Genomic DNA, 17,145 nt, shown 5'->3' with positions numbered 1-17,145 from the left:
ATCCTGTCTTACCATTTCATCATTTTCATCCTGTAAAAATACTATAGCATCTTTGACTTTTCTTTTACTTTTGACATATCCCCAAAATCCTTTATTATTGCTTTTGACATCTCTTGCAAGCCTCAGTTCATTTTCAGCTTTAGATAATCTGATTTGTGCCCTGCAGGTTCTGCAGACAGCATTATATTCTTCTTTAGATATGCCTCCCTCTTTCCATTTTATAAACATTTTTTTTCTTCCTTTTTAGCATGTGCTTAAGTTCTGTGTTCATCCATCCTGGTTTCCTTAAATGCTTCCTATTCTTCCCTCTTTTCGGAATTGTTAACAACTGTGCATTGAGAATTTCATTTTTCAAGATTTCCCATCCTTCCTGGACATTTTTGTCTTTAAGGATATCCAGCCATTGGATCCCTCCAATTCTCTTTCTGAATCCCTTAAAATCTGCCTTTCTGAAATCTAACCTTGACGTCTGAGTCTTCACAGGTCTTCCACCTCTAGTTATCCAAAATTCTAAAATAGCATGGTCGCTACCTCCTAGGGTCCCAGCCACTTTTACCTCCTCAACTATTTCCTCGCTGTTTATAAGGATTAGATCCAAGGTAGCAGTTCCCCTTGTTTTCTCCCTTACCTTTTGGAAGATAAAGTTGTCAGCAAGAGAGGATAAGAATTTCCTTGACCTGTTAGTTTTGCCTGAGAGAGATTCCCAACAAATGTCTGGATAGTTGAAATCTCCCATGACAACCATGTCATATTTTTTGGAGAACTTAGCCATCTGATGCATAAAGAGTTCATCTATATCTTCGGCTTGCACAGGCGGCCTGTAGTAAATGCCTACAATGGTGTCCTTTCCATTGTTCTGTCCTTGTATTCTTACCCAAACAGTTTCCACAGAACTCCCAGTCTCTGAAGCTTCAATCTCTGTGCAGATATACGCGTTTCGAACATACAATGCGACACCCCCTCCTCGTTTATCAAGTCTGTTTCTTGCAAATAAGTTGTATCCTTCTAGTCTTGTATTCCAATCATGTGTATTGTCCCACCAAGTTTCAGTGATTCCAATGACATCATATTTCTTTTCCTGTGTTAGTAGTTCCAATTCTCCTTGTTTGTTGCCCATGCTTTGTGCATTAGTATAGAAACATTTTAGTTTGTGATTGGTTTCTCTTTCTCCAATATTTTTATTAATTAGATTCTTTTGTCTTTGTTCTTCCTTTCCACTACTAATAGCAGAGTTCTCAATAGCATTTGTCAGGTGTATGGCTTTTTCTGGTCTTTTGCTTCCCTTCCCATGTTGTTCTAGTTTAAAGCTCTCCTTACAAGTGTAGCAAGGCGACTTCCAAATACATGTTTTCCAGTCTTCGTAAGGTGCACCCCATCTCTAGCAAGTAGTCCATCGTATAAGTAGTTCACTCCGTGATCCAGAAATCCAAATCGTTGCTGACGGCACCATCGACGTAGCCAGTTGTTCACCTGCAGAATCTTATTCCACCTCCTTGTTCCATGGCCATCCACTGGGAGGATGGAAGAGAAGACCACCTGCGCTCCCAGTTCTTTCACTTTCTTGCCTAAGTCTTCAAAGTCTCTGCAGATGGTTTCCAGGTCGTTTCTTGCGGTGTCATTTGTCCCCACATGTAGTAGCAGGAATGGGTAGTCATCTGTAGGTCTGAAGAGTCCTGATATCCTGTCAGACACATCTTTAATTTTTGCACCTGGAAGACAGCACATTTCTCTTGTAGTTATATCCGGTCTGCAGATAGCGGCCTCTGTTCCTCTCAGCAGGGAATCCCCCATGACCACCACTCTCCGTTTCTTCTTCACAACATTTTTCTTTCTCCATCCAGGAGGACTCTGAAGGCGTACAAGGTTGCTGTTTGTTGGCAAAGTCTTATCCTGATGTATTTCTTCATCGTTTTCCTGCGTGAGAGCCTGGTACTGGTTCCTGAGCAGTATGGGTGCTGACTGCCTCCTGATCCTCCTGCTTCTCTGGGTCACATGTCTCCATTCCTCTGTTTCTTCAGGTGCACTTCGAATTTCTTCTCTTTCTGTAACATGAAGAGATAATTCTGCTCTGTCCAAGAACTCTTCACCTTCCTTAATGATCTTCAACGTAGCTAACCTCTCTTCGAGATTTTGCAATTTTTCCTCCAACAGGGACACAAGCTTGCATTTGTGGCATGTGAAGTTTGGCTTTTCCACTGGTAAATCTGTGAACATGTAGCAAGAAATGCAGCTCACCAAATGGCTCCTGGCCTCTTCCATCTTGAGATCTCTTAAAAACGATGAAAGATGATTCAAATTTCGCGCGCCGATAGGCGCGCGGTTTTTCAAATTTCCTCTTTTCAGCTGCAACGGCCAAAACCCAGTGATCGTTGAGCTCGCGGAGACTCTTCACTTATCCCAGAAGGCACTGGGAATATGCAAATGATCTCCTCAAGACTCTTCCCCTGGTTTTCCGATTTCCTCTTTTCAGCTGCAACGGCCAAAACCCAGTGATCGTTGAGCTCGCGGAGACTCTTCACTTATCCCAGAAGGCACTGGGAATATGCAAATGATCTCCTCAAGACTCTTCCCCTGGTTTTCCGATTTCCTCTTTTCAGCTGCAACGGCCAAAACCCAGTGATCGTTGAGCTCGCGGAGACTCTTCACTTATCCCAGAAGGCACTGGGAATATGCAAATGATCTCCTCAAGACTCTTCCCCTGGTTTTCCGATTTCCTCTTTTCAGCTGCAACGGCCAAAACCCAGTGATCGTTGAGCTCGCGGAGACTCTTCACTTATCCCAGAAGGCACTGGGAATATGCAAATGATCTCCTCAAGACTCTTCCCCTGGTTTTCCGATTTCCTCTTTTCAGCTGCAACGGCCAAAACCCAGTGATCGTTGAGCTCGCGGAGACTCTTCACTTATCCCAGAAGGCACTGGGAATATGCAAATGATCTCCTCAAGACTCTTCCCCTGGTTTTCCGATTTCCTCTTTTCAGCTGCAACGGCCAAAACCCAGTGATCATTGAGCTCGCGGAGACTCTTCACTTATCCCAGAAGGCACTGGGAATATGCAAATGATCTCCTCAAGACTCTTCCCCTGGCATCATTTGAAACGTGACTTTGGTGCTTGGGTCGCCGACCTCATGGCCGACCTCACGCTATGGTTGGGTTTCGCTTTATGAAACTTGACTTTGGCAAAAGTCGGCAATTTTTGAAATTGACCTACCCGTTTCGCTCAACTCTAGTTGACGCGAGTCCACCCATGGCTTTTGCGGGCACATGTCAGCTGCATAGATCAGCTGACATGTGCCCAGAAAGGTATGGGCTCAGCACGAGAGCCCACACCAAATAGGGGGAATCCAACATGGGTGTACTATTAAGCCCAATGTCGGAAAGGGGATAATATTATGTAATAAAATTTTGTTTTTTTTACTATTTTTTTGCACTTACTAGTCTTGCACTTTTGGTCAAGCTTAGACCTGTTTGTACTTTAGTAATACCTTACTTATTGAAGTTTTTTTTTCAAAGACTACCGTACAATGCTACAATGGACAATCTTCTCAGGAGTGGATGTCCCAGTTAATTCTCCCAAAGTTCAAATCACAGAAATTTTAAAAGAAGAGAACAACATCTACAGCTCACACTCTAAAGGCCTAAGTTAGTATGGCAGATGTTCAATTTCATGACTGAACAATTTGCAAAAAAATTAACATGTCTGACTCGTTTAGAAGGGTTGTCAGTAGAATGCCACTTCTTTAAAAAACAAGATAACCTATCTAAATTTTGAAAATTTGTGTCTGAATAAACCACAAGTCTTTTGGAACAATATCCTTTGGACAAACAAAACCAAAATGGAAATATTTGGTCAGAATGGTTTACATCAAGTTTGTCTAAAACCAAACACAGCATATCAGCACATACACCACATCATGCTGGTGGAGGGGTGACTTTCATATGTGAAAGTATTTTAGGGTGAAATCTGAGACCTTTTATCTAAAAAATAAAGCTTGGCCAAAACTGAGTCACTCAACAGGACAGTGATTGAAAGCACACCATCAATTCTGCATTCAAATCACTGAAGAGAAAATAATCAAGGTGTTGCAATAGCTCAATCACAGTCCAGACATCAACCAAAATTAAATGCCCAGTCAGGACCTTAAGAAAGCTGAGCATACAGTGAATGAATGCCCACAAACCTGTCAATATATGTACTACACAGATTCATTAATTGAGTTTACATATGAATGCTTGAGCTTGTAACAGTTAATTTATAGGTGGGTCGGGGGTCAGATCCCCCCTATCTGATATTCAAAATCCATTATGTGGATAGGTTATCAATATGTTTTTCTTGGAAAATGCAAAGAGTGGACCAGAAGAAGGGTGAAGAAAGATGGGAAAAATTCCTCTAGAAGAAAATGAGAAATTGATAAAGTCATTTAGAAAATGATTATTTCAACTTAATATTTCTAAAAGTTCTGCAAACTAGGATTCATGAGGTGTACATAAAGAAGCACTTCTATCAAAACACTAACCTTTTGAACTCCAAATCCCATCTACTCCTCTGCCAGGGATTTTGCAGTGATGTAGGATTGTAGTTCTAATGATGACTCATGCAGGGAAGACAAACTTCCTGTCTCTACATAGAGCTTAGAAGGATTCAGCTAGTCTGTTTTTAATCACATGATGCCAAAGATGTAATGGAAAAGAGAAGAATTAACTGGGTAAAAGGGTAAAATGAGCAGTTGTAAGTACGCAGTGCTATATAATATGATGATTGCAATATATTATGAGGATAAAAACTTTGATGGCAGTGCGTCTTTAATTTTTCACACATTGATTATGCATTTTGGTCTAGTTTTTGGTAAATAAATATTGACACAGTGTAAAGTTATTTTTTTGTCCTGATACATAAAAACATAGAAATCAAAGAGGGTGTGCTTAGTTTTTCTCACTGCTGTATGTAGGCAAGTTGTGGTGCTAAATTGATGCTATATGGCACTTTCAAGGCAAAATGTGCCTTATGTGAAATATGTATATATACACATGTACAGTACTAACATGGGTGCACCACTTTCATTTGCTTTTGTCCCCGATATGGTGTTTTGTTGTTAACTTATTAACAGAAGCATGAATTATACAAACTTTAATACTGCATCAAGTGTTCTGAAGTTATCATTTTACCTATAGTACCATAGTAATAGGAGTAATATTGTAAGCGCTTGCATCTGCGCTTTATTAGAGTTACATAACTGAGCAAACGTCCTCCTCAATGCAGTAAACCTATCGCTGATCAAGCATGAACGCCTACCTGGCGACAGCAGCTATATAAAAGTCTGAAGACAGAGACCAAAGATATTTAGTTCTTGCGAGGAGATGCACACGTTTTATTGTATGCTCGGTACATTACTTTACCAGCGTGTAACCGCAGCTTGACCACTAATTACTTAAATGATGGAATGAGTTAACACCTCATCCAGCTGGTATGCCACAGTGTTTAACCACATCTCCAGATTCAACATGCCATTTCACATGTGTTCTCATCAAGTTCACAGTTCAGAGATAGGTCATAAAAAGTTGCAACTGTCTATTGTGCAATTACCATGCTTATATCTACATGGAAAACAATATAAAGCACTGTACACTGTTGTGCGCTAATGTCATTCTATGCTGTAGGTAATGGACTCATTATAATTGTATTTTTAGATTGTTTTTCTTGCCTATACCCTTTCACATCATTCTGTATTCATGCAGGGACTACAGCACCAAATGTATAACCCAACTGTAGGGCATAGCTACAAAAGGTGCGAAAGTTGGAATCGAACATGGGCCATGGAGCCTAGGGACACCCAAAAGGTCATTTTGCCCCATGCAAAAATACCATTTCTATTATAGATTTGCAATAATTTGGGGCCCCACTGGAGCTTTTGCATTGGGGCCCACAACACACAAGTTACGCCACTGCCCATCTGCTAGATTTAAGGGGGTGTCCCACCAATGGCAAACTTTCAACAACCAATGAGTACATTTGTATGTTTGCGATTTGCATACCTGCAACACGTGTCGACTGCCTAAGAAGCAGATGAGAAGCTAGTTATCATGTGCCCAAAGTGTGCAAGTCGCTTACTTGCGTTTATGAGATTCTCGAACTGGCTAGGAGAGCCAAATCCTGTTAGTGTGTAGGTTACAAACTCTTGGTATTCAGAAAACTGCACTGCTTGCCGAAAGTTTGCCCTAACGTGGAAAGTCCCTATAAATTCAGGCTGGTACAAAAACATAAGAAGGGTATATGAGCAGAATTGATAAACAGTTACAGTTGAAACCAGAAGTTTACATACACCATATAAAAAACACATCTGCATGTTTTTCTCAATGAAAACAAAAAGCAAAAAACACAAATATCCTGAACTAAAAAGTAAAAAATAATAAAATAATAATAAATAATAAGCTGCAAATAATGCATAAAGGTAATAATAATAATAAGGGTATTTAGTAAACATAATTTTGATCAAAATAATGTACAAGCCATCCCGCCACGTCACGGCAACCCTTGTGGGACAGTTACTACTCTAGTATTTAAAACCTTTTCACTTGCCAAGTGACGTGAATGTGAACAAGGATCGAGCGACTGAACCACTAGTAAAAGCTTAGGCCAGACAGGATGGTTTTCCCAGCTCAGATAGAGAGTGGTCACACACATATATGCACAGAATGCACAATAAAATGAATAAAACTTGGAGTCTGAACTGAGAAAGTAAGTTAATGTGTATGCACAATGTAAGTGCATATTAACACATGACCATTAACCAGAGAAAACATAAAGCAAAAAACACAAATATCCTGAACTAAAAAGTAAAAAATAATAAATAATAAACTGCAAATAATGCATAAAGGTAATAATAATAATAAGGGTATTTAGTAAACATAATTTTGATCAAAATAACGTACAAACCATCCCGCCACGTCATGGCAACCTTTGTGGGACAGTCCCTACTCTAGTATTTAAAACCTTTTCACTTGCCAAGTGACGTGAATGTGAACAAGGATCGTGCGACTGAACCACTAGTAAAAGCTTAGGCCAGACAGGATGGTTTTCCCAGCTCAGAAAGAGGGCGGTCACACCCATATATGCACAGAATGCACAATAAAATGAATAAAAAACTGGAGTCTGAACTGAGAAAGTAAGTTAATGTGTATGCACAATGTAAGTGCATATTAACACATGACCATTAACCAGAGAAAACAAAACGCAAAAAACACAAATATCCTGAACTAAAAAGTAAAAAATAATAAAAAATAATAAATAATTAACTGCAAATAATGCATAAAGGTAATAATAATAATAAGTGTATTTAGTAAACATAATTCTGATCAAAATAGTGTACAAGCCATCCCACCACATCATGGCAACCCTTGTGGGACAGTCCCTACTCTAGTATTTAAAACCTTTTCACTTGCCAAGTGACGTGAATGTGAACAAGGATCGAGCAACTGAACCACTAGTAAAAGCTTAGGCCAGACAGGATGTTTTTCTCAATATCTGACATATAATCAGAATAAACCTTTCCTGCTTTAGATCAATTAGGATTACCATAATTATTAATATTTGCCAAATGCCAGTAGCAAATATAATGGAAGTCAATGGGAAATTTTTGCGCCAGACCCTACAAAAAGTTCTAATGGGCAGTGAAAATGTTGAAATCTTTGGGAAAATGCTGAATGGAAGGATAACATCATGGGTAACACCCCTGGAAGCATCTCTGAGTCTCAGATCACTGCTGAGAACAATGATGTCAAACAAAGATGTCACACTTTTACCCCAGGACCGACAATAAAACATTCAATAGAAGAGAATTTGAAGGTTACAGGAAAACAAAGTTAAGAAACATTCTTTCTTGAATAATAAGGCAAAGTTTAAAAAGGAATTTAAAAAGCATATAATTTAAGCAAAACAAAATTAAAATCTTTATTCAAAAATTGGAAATGTCAGTGTAATTTATGAAGAAAACCAAGACAGCCAAAAATTTGATGGAAGAGCAACTCAGATGAACCCTCTATGAGACATAAAGGAGGGCCTCATACACATTCTGTTCAAATTATCATTATCATGCAGTGGTACTCCTACACTCATAAAGGCTATGTTCAAAGCCTGCTAAAAATTACATGCAGGGTTACCCATAAACCCCTGAAGACAAAAACTTTAGTGCCTCATTCAAATATTGTGAACAAAGTATAGTTGTGGCACTCCTATACTCACAAAAGTTTGTCACACAGTGTACAGCCTACAAGAATATTACAAGCAGGATCATCCATACACCATCAAAGGCACAAACTGTACTACCTCATTCTAATATTGTGAACAAAGTGTAGTTGTGGTACTCCTACACTCATAAAACCTCTACACACAGTGTAAAGCCTGCCAAAAATGACAAGCAGTGTCATCCATGCACCCTTCAAGGCACCAACTGGAGTATCTCATTCAAATATTGTGAACATTGTGTGAATATTGTGCCGCTGTGGTACTTCCACACTCATAAAAGCTAAACAGACAGTACAGGCTGCCAAAAATTACAAGCATAATCAACTATACACCCTTGAAGGGACCAACTGTAGTATTTCATTCAAATATTGTGAACATTTATATTGTGAAATGCATTTGTAGTACTCAAACATTTATAAAATGTCTGAAAACCTTTTTTATTTTTTTGAAAAAAAATAATAGTTACAAGTAGGGTCATCCCTACACCCTTCAAGCCACCAGCTGGAGTGCCTCATAAAAAATTAGAAAGAGTAGTTGTTGCAATTGTACAATCATAATAACTTTGCTCACAGTGCAAAGCCAGGAAAAAATTATCAGGAGGGTAATACAGTCATCCATAGACCGCTGAAGTCAACATCTGGTGGGCCTCATTCAAATATTTTGAAAGTGGAGTTGATATACTCTTACACTTATAAAGCCTTTGCACAAAGTGCAAAGTCAGGAAAAATTTATAAAGAGGGCTATTCATACACCCTTGAAGGCAATAACTGGAGTGCCTCATAAAAAATTAAGAAAGTGTAGTTGTGGAACTTTTACACTCATAAAGGCTTTGCACACAGTGCAAATCCAGAAAAAAATATAAGCAGGGTCATCCAATCATCCCTATACTCATGACAGCAAAAACTGAATGACCTCATTCAAATATTAAAGAGTGAAAATACTTTATGTGCTGCTGTCATTGAAGGGTGTGGAAAAGTCGGGGCTAATCCAGGCTTCGTTCACTTTTAATCAAAGTAAGCCTGTCAGCATTTTCTGTTGAATGCTGAATGCGTCTGTCTGTTATGACACCTCCGGCAGCACTAAAAACTCACTCAGACAAGACACTAGCAGCAGGGCAGCACAACACTTCCAAGTCATAGAGAGAAAGCTCATGCTTTGAGACCTAATAGTGGAAAGCAAAAATTAGGGAGTATGCTGGTTTTGTCAGTAAGGTATTGCTTGAACATCTTTGAAAATTTCCCCTCCTTGTCAAAAATACCCTGTAATGAGGGCATGAATGCTGGGAGGGTGTCATGAAATTGGCCAAGGCCTTTGACAGTGTACCCCTGCCTTTGCTGTACTTGGTGCGCATCTCCCTTGCCTGTCCTCCTTTGTTGGGCAAGGAAGCTTGTCCCCTGCCTCTACTAGTGATTGATTGGAATTTTTTCAACATGTTTTCTACAATGGGTTTCTGGTATAGCACCATTTTAGAAGACCTCTCCACCTTGGCAAGGAGAGATGCTAGGCTCTCCTTGTTGCATGAGTCTAGCAGGGTGAACATCCAGTACCCTTTTTTTGGCAAAGATAAATGTAAGTCAAGAGTCACAGGAAAAGCATTGTATATAAAGTTAGCCATATGTGCTAAGTTCCCTACAGCCAACACTGTTTCCACTATGGCTATTCTCCATCTCCTCCATTTCTTCCTCCACATTCCCCTCCATGGCTCATCCATGTAGGAGAAACGGAACAAAGCTTATGTAGGTGCTAGCCTCTGTTTCGCTAGCAACCAACTCTTGTTTTTCCTCCTCAGTCTCCACCTCTTCATTGTTATCCTAGGTCAAGCTAAGCAAATGAGATGAGGCTGGACTAAGTAGTGTATACTGGTCTCATGTATTCCTTCATCTCTATCTTGTACGCATTCAAAGCTTCAGCTTTAGTTGTAAGCAGTGACTGTTTAAGTATGCACAGAATGAAAATTGCTACTTTGATTATAGCGTCTTCACGCTCACCATTTTTATGGAGTCCTCACAGTCTTAGAGAACCACACAAATAATAGACATCCATGCCCATTCATCAGTTGTTATGTGTGGAGGCTGACCAGAATACTGAGGAGTGTGTTGATGCTGGTATTGGACAACTGGTCATCGCTGCTCACGAAACCTTGCGTGTGTGGAGTTCCAGGTTATGGTGACATCGCACACCAGTTGGTGAGCTGGCACTTCAATGCACTGCAACAGCAACATCAGTGCAGCGGCAGCTGTAGCTGACTTGCAGAAATGGGCATTGTTGAGGCATACCTTGACCAGAAGCTCTGTCAAATCCAGGTAAGATTTCAGAAACCACTGAACCACCAAGTTTAGCATGTGGGCCCAGCATGGTGCGTGTGTGAGCTTGCCAAGTTTCTCATCCACCACCAGGTTAAGGTCATTAGCCCACACAACATTCCTGGTTGGCTGTTCAGTGGCAAGAGCCATATATTTTTCTGGTGTGTTATGCCTTTCAATAACTCTGCCACGGTGTGCGGTTTGTCTCCTAGACAAATTAGCTTCAGCAGAGCCTGTTGCCACTTTGCTGAAGCAGTACTGCAGAGCTTCCAACTGATGTGGACGACGTGTTGTAAGATAACAAATCGGAGATGGAGGATGAGGTTGAACAGTATGAGTTGCAGGGACTGGTGTAGAAGGTGGTGGAAACCCTTTTAGAAGTAGGGCCAGCAATCCTTGGTGTCGGGAGCACATATGCCATGCCATAGTGGGACTCAGCCCCAGCCTCCACAATGTTCACTCAGTATGCAATTAGGGAAAAATATAGGGATGAGCGAGTAGTGAAGTATTCAGACTTGCTGTACTCATTACGAATACCTCCTAATACTCGGGTACTCGTAATGAGTAGCGAGTCCAATGTAAGTCTTTGGGATATGCGAGTAATGGGCTGTGTGTGTGTGCTGGGCTGGGCGGGGACTGTGCGAAGACTGTGCCAGGCTGTGCGGGACTGTGCTTGCCTGTGCGAAGACTGTGTCGGGCTGTGCGGGACTGTGCTGGCCTGTGCGAAGACTGTGCCGGGCTGTGCGGGACTGTGCTGGGCTTTGCAATTACTGTGCGGGGACTATGCTGGGCTGTGTGGGACTGTGCTGGCCTGTGCAGGTGTCATGATCTCAGTGCGGGTTTGACTCGCACACGTGGGGTTAATGTCTGGAACCAGTGCTGATGACTGGCATTTCTGGGGTTAAAGGTTGTTATCCCGGTGCAGGTTTACAAGCACACCTGGGGTTATGATTGTGGCCTCTCCCTGGTTCTGGGAGAGGCTTCTTATAGCCTCAGGACGCTCCCATCCCTGTCAGTTATACTCTTTGCCCTTGGCATTGTGTGGTGACCCCTGAGTGTGTTTTTGCTTTGTTCTGGTTGCTTGATAATCTGTGTATGACTCGGTCTGTTCTCTGGATATTGCTTTGGATTCTGCTTGGTACCTTCTATGTCTGTTTGGTTTTGACTGCTGCTTGACTATCCGCTCTGTCTCATCCTTGGTACGTTATGGCTATCTCTGTGTATGAACCCCATTTTGCCTGACTCTGACTAATTCTGTATAGTGTCTTTCCATCTCACTAAGCAGGATGCTAAGCCCCACCCCCTTGCAGTCACATGACCGTAGGTCCCGTGTCTGCTTGCTAAACTTCAGCATCCACAGGTCCTGTGCATCGGAACTTTCTGGCTGTACCTGACCCCGGTACCCCTACAGTGTGGGTGAGTCCCTGCTCAGCGGAGGCTGCACGCCGGCGCTGACAGGATCCTGACACTCAGGACATGCGCACTGGCTCAGTGAGCAAGTACAGTGCGGTGTTCCTGACATTATAACTGACCATTACGTTTTTGGGTTTTTTTTTTTTTTTTCCTTTTTTTTTCTCTGCTGAGAAATATGGATCCCATACAATCTCTTGCTAAGCAAATGAAAAATCTGAGTCAGATGTTTCAGGGTTTATCTCTGGAGCAGCAAGCTCTGGCTCGTTCTCAGCAGCAGGTTTCTGAGACAGTGCGGGGGGCTTTAGCTGCTGGGTCTCTGGGGGCTGGGGCGAGTGATGTTGTTTTGGTGTCGCCAGAACCACCTGTTAAACTGCCTGATTTTTTTTCTGGGAACAAAAAGGAGTTCAGGGTCTTTATGGAGGGTTGCAAACTCTTCTTCAGTTTGAGGCCACGTTCCTCTGGGGACGAAAGTCAGAAGGTAGGGGTCATTATGTCTCTGTTAAGCGGGTCCCCACAAGCTTGGGCTTTCTCCCTTCCTCCCACTGCCCCTGAGAGAGTGTCTGTGAATGTGTTTTTTGAGGCCCTCGGGCACATATATGATGAGCCAGACCGAGTGCAATTGGCAGAGGACATGGTGATGAGTGTCTGTCAGGGGAAACACTCGGCTGAGTGGTTTTGCACAGAATTCCGCCACTGGGCCGCAGAGGTCTCTTGGGACGACGACGCACTCCGAGGACTCTTTCGCAGAGGCTTGTCCGAGCGGTTACAGGATGCCTTGGCATTACATCCCCCACCTAACTCTCTCGAGGACGCCATGACCCAGGCCATCCGGATGGACCGCAGGCTGCGGGCCAGAGGGGTGATGCAGGCGGAGACTCCATTGTTCCCTAGTGGAAAAGAGACTGTTTCTGTACCCATGGACGTAGGGGCTCTCTCCCTGAAGGAAAAGGAGAGACAACGCCGGAGAGAAAAGCAGTTATGCTTCTACTGTGGTAAAATGGGACATTGGAAAAGGGAGTGTCCTGACTGTCCATTCTCAACCTGGTCGACGGGAAATGACTAGGTCTGGGTAGTCAGCGGGGAGACTACTCAGACCCTCAGGTACCCTTTTCCTCATTTTCTAAGGTGTTGCTTCATGTGGAACTGTTAGTGGATGATTGTTGTTTTCCCTCTACAGCTTTCGTGGACTGCGGATCATCCATCAATCTCATTGACTCCCAATTGGTCACACGCTGTAAGATAGGGACAGTTAGACTTAAGGTTCCGATCAAAGTGGTGGCCATTGACTCCTCCCCCTCACTAAAGAGGGAATTCTCTTTATGTCTGACTTGTTTTCACTCAAAGTGGGCGCTACCCATGTGGAAAAATTAAGTTGTTTGGTTCTGGACAATCTACCAGCAGGATTGGTGTTGGGTATACCCTGGTTACAACGCCATAACCCAGTCATTAACTGGAAAACGGGGGAGATTGTTCAGTGGGGGTTTAATGATTCGATGTTATGTGATAAGTCTGCACTATTGGTTGAACCTGTTAAATCAGTATCTGTGTCATCTGTCGAGCTGGAAGGTATTCCGGAGTACATGAAAGAATTCGAAGATGTGTTCTCTGAAAGCGAGGCCGAGACGTTGCTTCCACATAGACCCTTTGACTGCGCTATCAAGTTAGTCCCGGGGGCTAAATTGCCTAAAGCCCATCTATTTAATTTATCTGGCCCTGAGTGCTTGGCCATGAAAGATTACATTGCTGAGAGTCTTTGCAAAGGACACATACGTCCCTCAGTCTCACCTGTTGCGGCAGGGTTTTTTTTTGTTAAGAATTACATTTCGTCCAGGGTCTAAGAATGTCAAGGCTGACGCCTTATCGCGCAGTTTTCAGCCGGTGTCGCCCCCTGAGCCACCGTCCTCCATTCTTCACCCTGGGGTTGTGATAGCAGAGGTCTCATCTGAATTAGAATGGGAGATTCAGGGGGCCCAGTCGCGGACCCCGGCGGCCAAGCCAGAGGGGAAGTTGTTTGTCCCAGAGCAACTACGCCTGAAACTCTTGCAGGAGTTCCATGAATCCAAGCTGAGTGCTCACCCTGGTATTTCAGCCACACGTCTGGTGGTGGCTAGGATCTTTTGGTTGCCTACCCTTGGTTCGGACATAAAAAAATTCATTGCTGGTTGTGGGGTCTGCGCTCGTTCTAAAAGCTCTCATAGCCGGCCGGCAGGGGAGCTGATGCCCTTGGCAGTGCCCGAAAGACCATGGACTCACTTATCCATGGATTTGATACCAATCTCCCTCCATCTAAGGGTAATACAGTGGTATGGGTAGTGGTGGACAGGTTTTCTAAGCAGGCTCATTTTGTACCCCTGTCCGCACTACCGTCAGCTGAGACGTTGTCCAGGTTGTTTGTGCAGCATGTGATCTGGTTGCATGGGGTACCCCTGAATGTGGTGTCTGATCGTGGTGTGCAGTTTGTGGCTAAGTTTTGGCGTGCTTTCTGCAAAAAATTGGGGCTGTCTCTGTCCTTTTCGTCTGCATACCATCCTGAGAGCAATGGTCAGACGGAGCGCACTAACCAGTCCCTGGAACAGATCCTCAGATGTCTAACCTCTGCTAGACAGAATGACTGGTGCGATGCACTGCCATTGGCTGAATTTGCCTTCAATAGTCGGGTGAGTCAATCCACGGATATGACTCATTTTTTGATCAATTATGGGTTCAGTCCTCATTTTGGTGAGTTTTCTCGTCTGGACTCGGAGTGTCCCGGGGCTGAGGGCTCTTTTCAGCAATTACAGAATACGTGGGCAGAAGTTCAGCGGAGTATATCTAGGTCTCAGGGCAAGTATAAGTTTTTCACGGACAGGAAATGAACACTAGGGCCCACGTTTCAGGTTGGAGACAAGGTTTGGCTCTCCACTCGAAACATTAAGTTGAAGGTTCCTTCAGCCAAGTTGGGGCCCAAGTTCATTGGCCCATACAAGATTGTGGAAAAAATCAATCCAGTGGCGTATGGGCTCTGCCTTCCACCCTCTTTCAAGATCCCTAACGTCTTCCACAAATCTCTACTGAAACCTTTTGAAGCAGTCCGGGGAGACTCCGAGTCTGTTGCTTTGGTCGAGGGGCAGGTGGAGTACGAGGTTGGTCATATCGTAGATTCCAGGTTGGTACGGCAGTCGGTACAGTACCTGGTTCATTGGAAGGGGTATGGACCGGAAGACAGGCCTTGGGTACCGGCCCGGTTGATGCATGCTGATCGCCTGGTGCGGGCTTTCCATGCTAAGTACCCGGGCAAGCCTGGGGGTCCAGAGGCCCCCCGTTGAGAGGGGGGTACTGTCATGATCTCAGTGCGGGTTTGACTCGCACACGTGGGGTTAATGTCTGGAACCAGTGCTGAAGACTGGCATTTCTTGGGTTAAAGGTTGTGATCCCATGCAGGCTTACCTGCACACCAGGGTTTATGATTGTGGCCTCTCCCTGGTTCTGGGAGAGGCTTCTTATAGCCTCAGGACGCTCCCATCCCTGTCAGTTATACTCTTGCCCTTGGCATTGTGTGGTGACCCCTGAGTGTGTTTTTGCTTTGTTCTGGTTGCTTGATAATCTGTGTATGACTCGGTCTGTTCTCTGGATATTGCTTTGGATTCTGCTTGGTATCTTCTATGTCTGTTTGGTTTTGACTGCTGCTTGGCCCTGACTATCCGCTCTGTCTCATCCTTGGTACGTTACGGCTATCTCTGTGTATGAACCCCATTTTGCCTGACTCTGAGTAATTCTGTATAGTGTCTTTCCATCTCACTAAGCAGGACACTAAGCTCCGCCCCCTTGCAGTCACATGACCCCCTTGCAGACAGGTCCCGTGTCTGCTTGCTAAACTTCAGCATCCACAGGTCCTGTGCATCGGTACTTTCTGGCTGTATCTGACCCCGGTACCCCTACAGTGCGGGTGAGTCCGTGCTCAGCGGAGGCTGCACGCCGGCGCTGACAGGATCCTGACACTCAGGACACGCGTACTGGCTCAGTGAGCAAGTACAGTGCGGTGTTCCTGACAGCGGGACAGTGCTGGGCTGTGCGGGACTGTGCTGGGCTTTACAAGTACTGTGCGGGGACTATGCCGAGCTGTGTGGGACTGTGCTGGCCTGTGCGGGACTGTGTTGGGCTGTGCGGGACTGTCCTGGGCTTTGCAGGTACTGTGTGGGGACTATGCTGGCTGTGCGGGACTGTGCTGGGCTTTGCAAGTGCTGTGCGGGGACTATGCTGGGCTGTGTGGGACTGTGCTGGCCTGTGCGGGACTGTGCTGGGCTGTGCAGGATAGTGCTGGGCTTTTCAGGTACTGTGTGAGGACTATGCTATGCTGTGTGGGACTGTACTGGCCTGTGTGGGACTGTGCTTGCCTCTGCGGGGACTGTGCGGGGACTGTGCTGGGCTGTGCAGGGAATGTGCTGAGACTGTGCTGGGCTGTGCGGAGACTGTGCGGGCTGTGCCGAATATTGCGAGGCGAGTAGTGAAATACTCGCCAGGATTTGAGTACTGCGAGTACCGCATTACTCGTCGAGTACCAAATCCTAACGAGTATACTCGCTCATCCCTAGAAATATGCCATCCCTGGCCACAAGCACTTGTCCACATGTGGGTCGTTAAGTAAACAGTGCCAGTAACTGCCTTGGTAACGGCACGTGTGTTGTTCCTGGACACATGCTCACCATTTTTGTGGAGTCTTCACAGTCTTAGAGAACCACACAAATAATAGACATCCATGCCCATTCTTCCGTTGTTATATGTGGAGGCTGACCAGAATACTGAGGAGTGTGTTGATGCTGGTAATGGACAATGTACAGGACTGTGCTGGGCTTTGCAAGTACTGTGTGGGGACTATGCCGGGCTGTGTGGGACTGTGCTGGCCTGTACAGGACTGGGCTGGGCTTGTGTGGGACTGTCCTGGGCTTTGCAGGTGCTGTGCGGGGACTATAACGGGCTGTGTGGGACTGTGCTGGCCTTTGCAGGACTGTGTTGGGCTTTGCAAGTATTGTGCGTGGACTTTGCCGGGCTGTGTGGGACTGTGCTGGCCTGTGCGGGACTGTGCTGGGCTTTGCAGGGACTATGCCAGGCTGTGTGGGACTGTGCTGGCCTGTGCGGGACTGTGCTGGGCTGTGCGGAACTGTGCTGGGCTTTTCAGGTACTGTGTGAGGACTATGCCGGGCTGTGTGGGAC

This window comes from Dendrobates tinctorius, unplaced genomic scaffold, assembly GCF_039654945.1.
Source record: "Dendrobates tinctorius isolate UK_male_01 unplaced genomic scaffold, ASM3965494v1 ptg000156l, whole genome shotgun sequence".
NCBI classification, from domain to species: Eukaryota; Metazoa; Chordata; class Amphibia; order Anura; family Dendrobatidae; genus Dendrobates; species Dendrobates tinctorius.
This window is presented reverse-complemented; position numbering follows the sequence as displayed.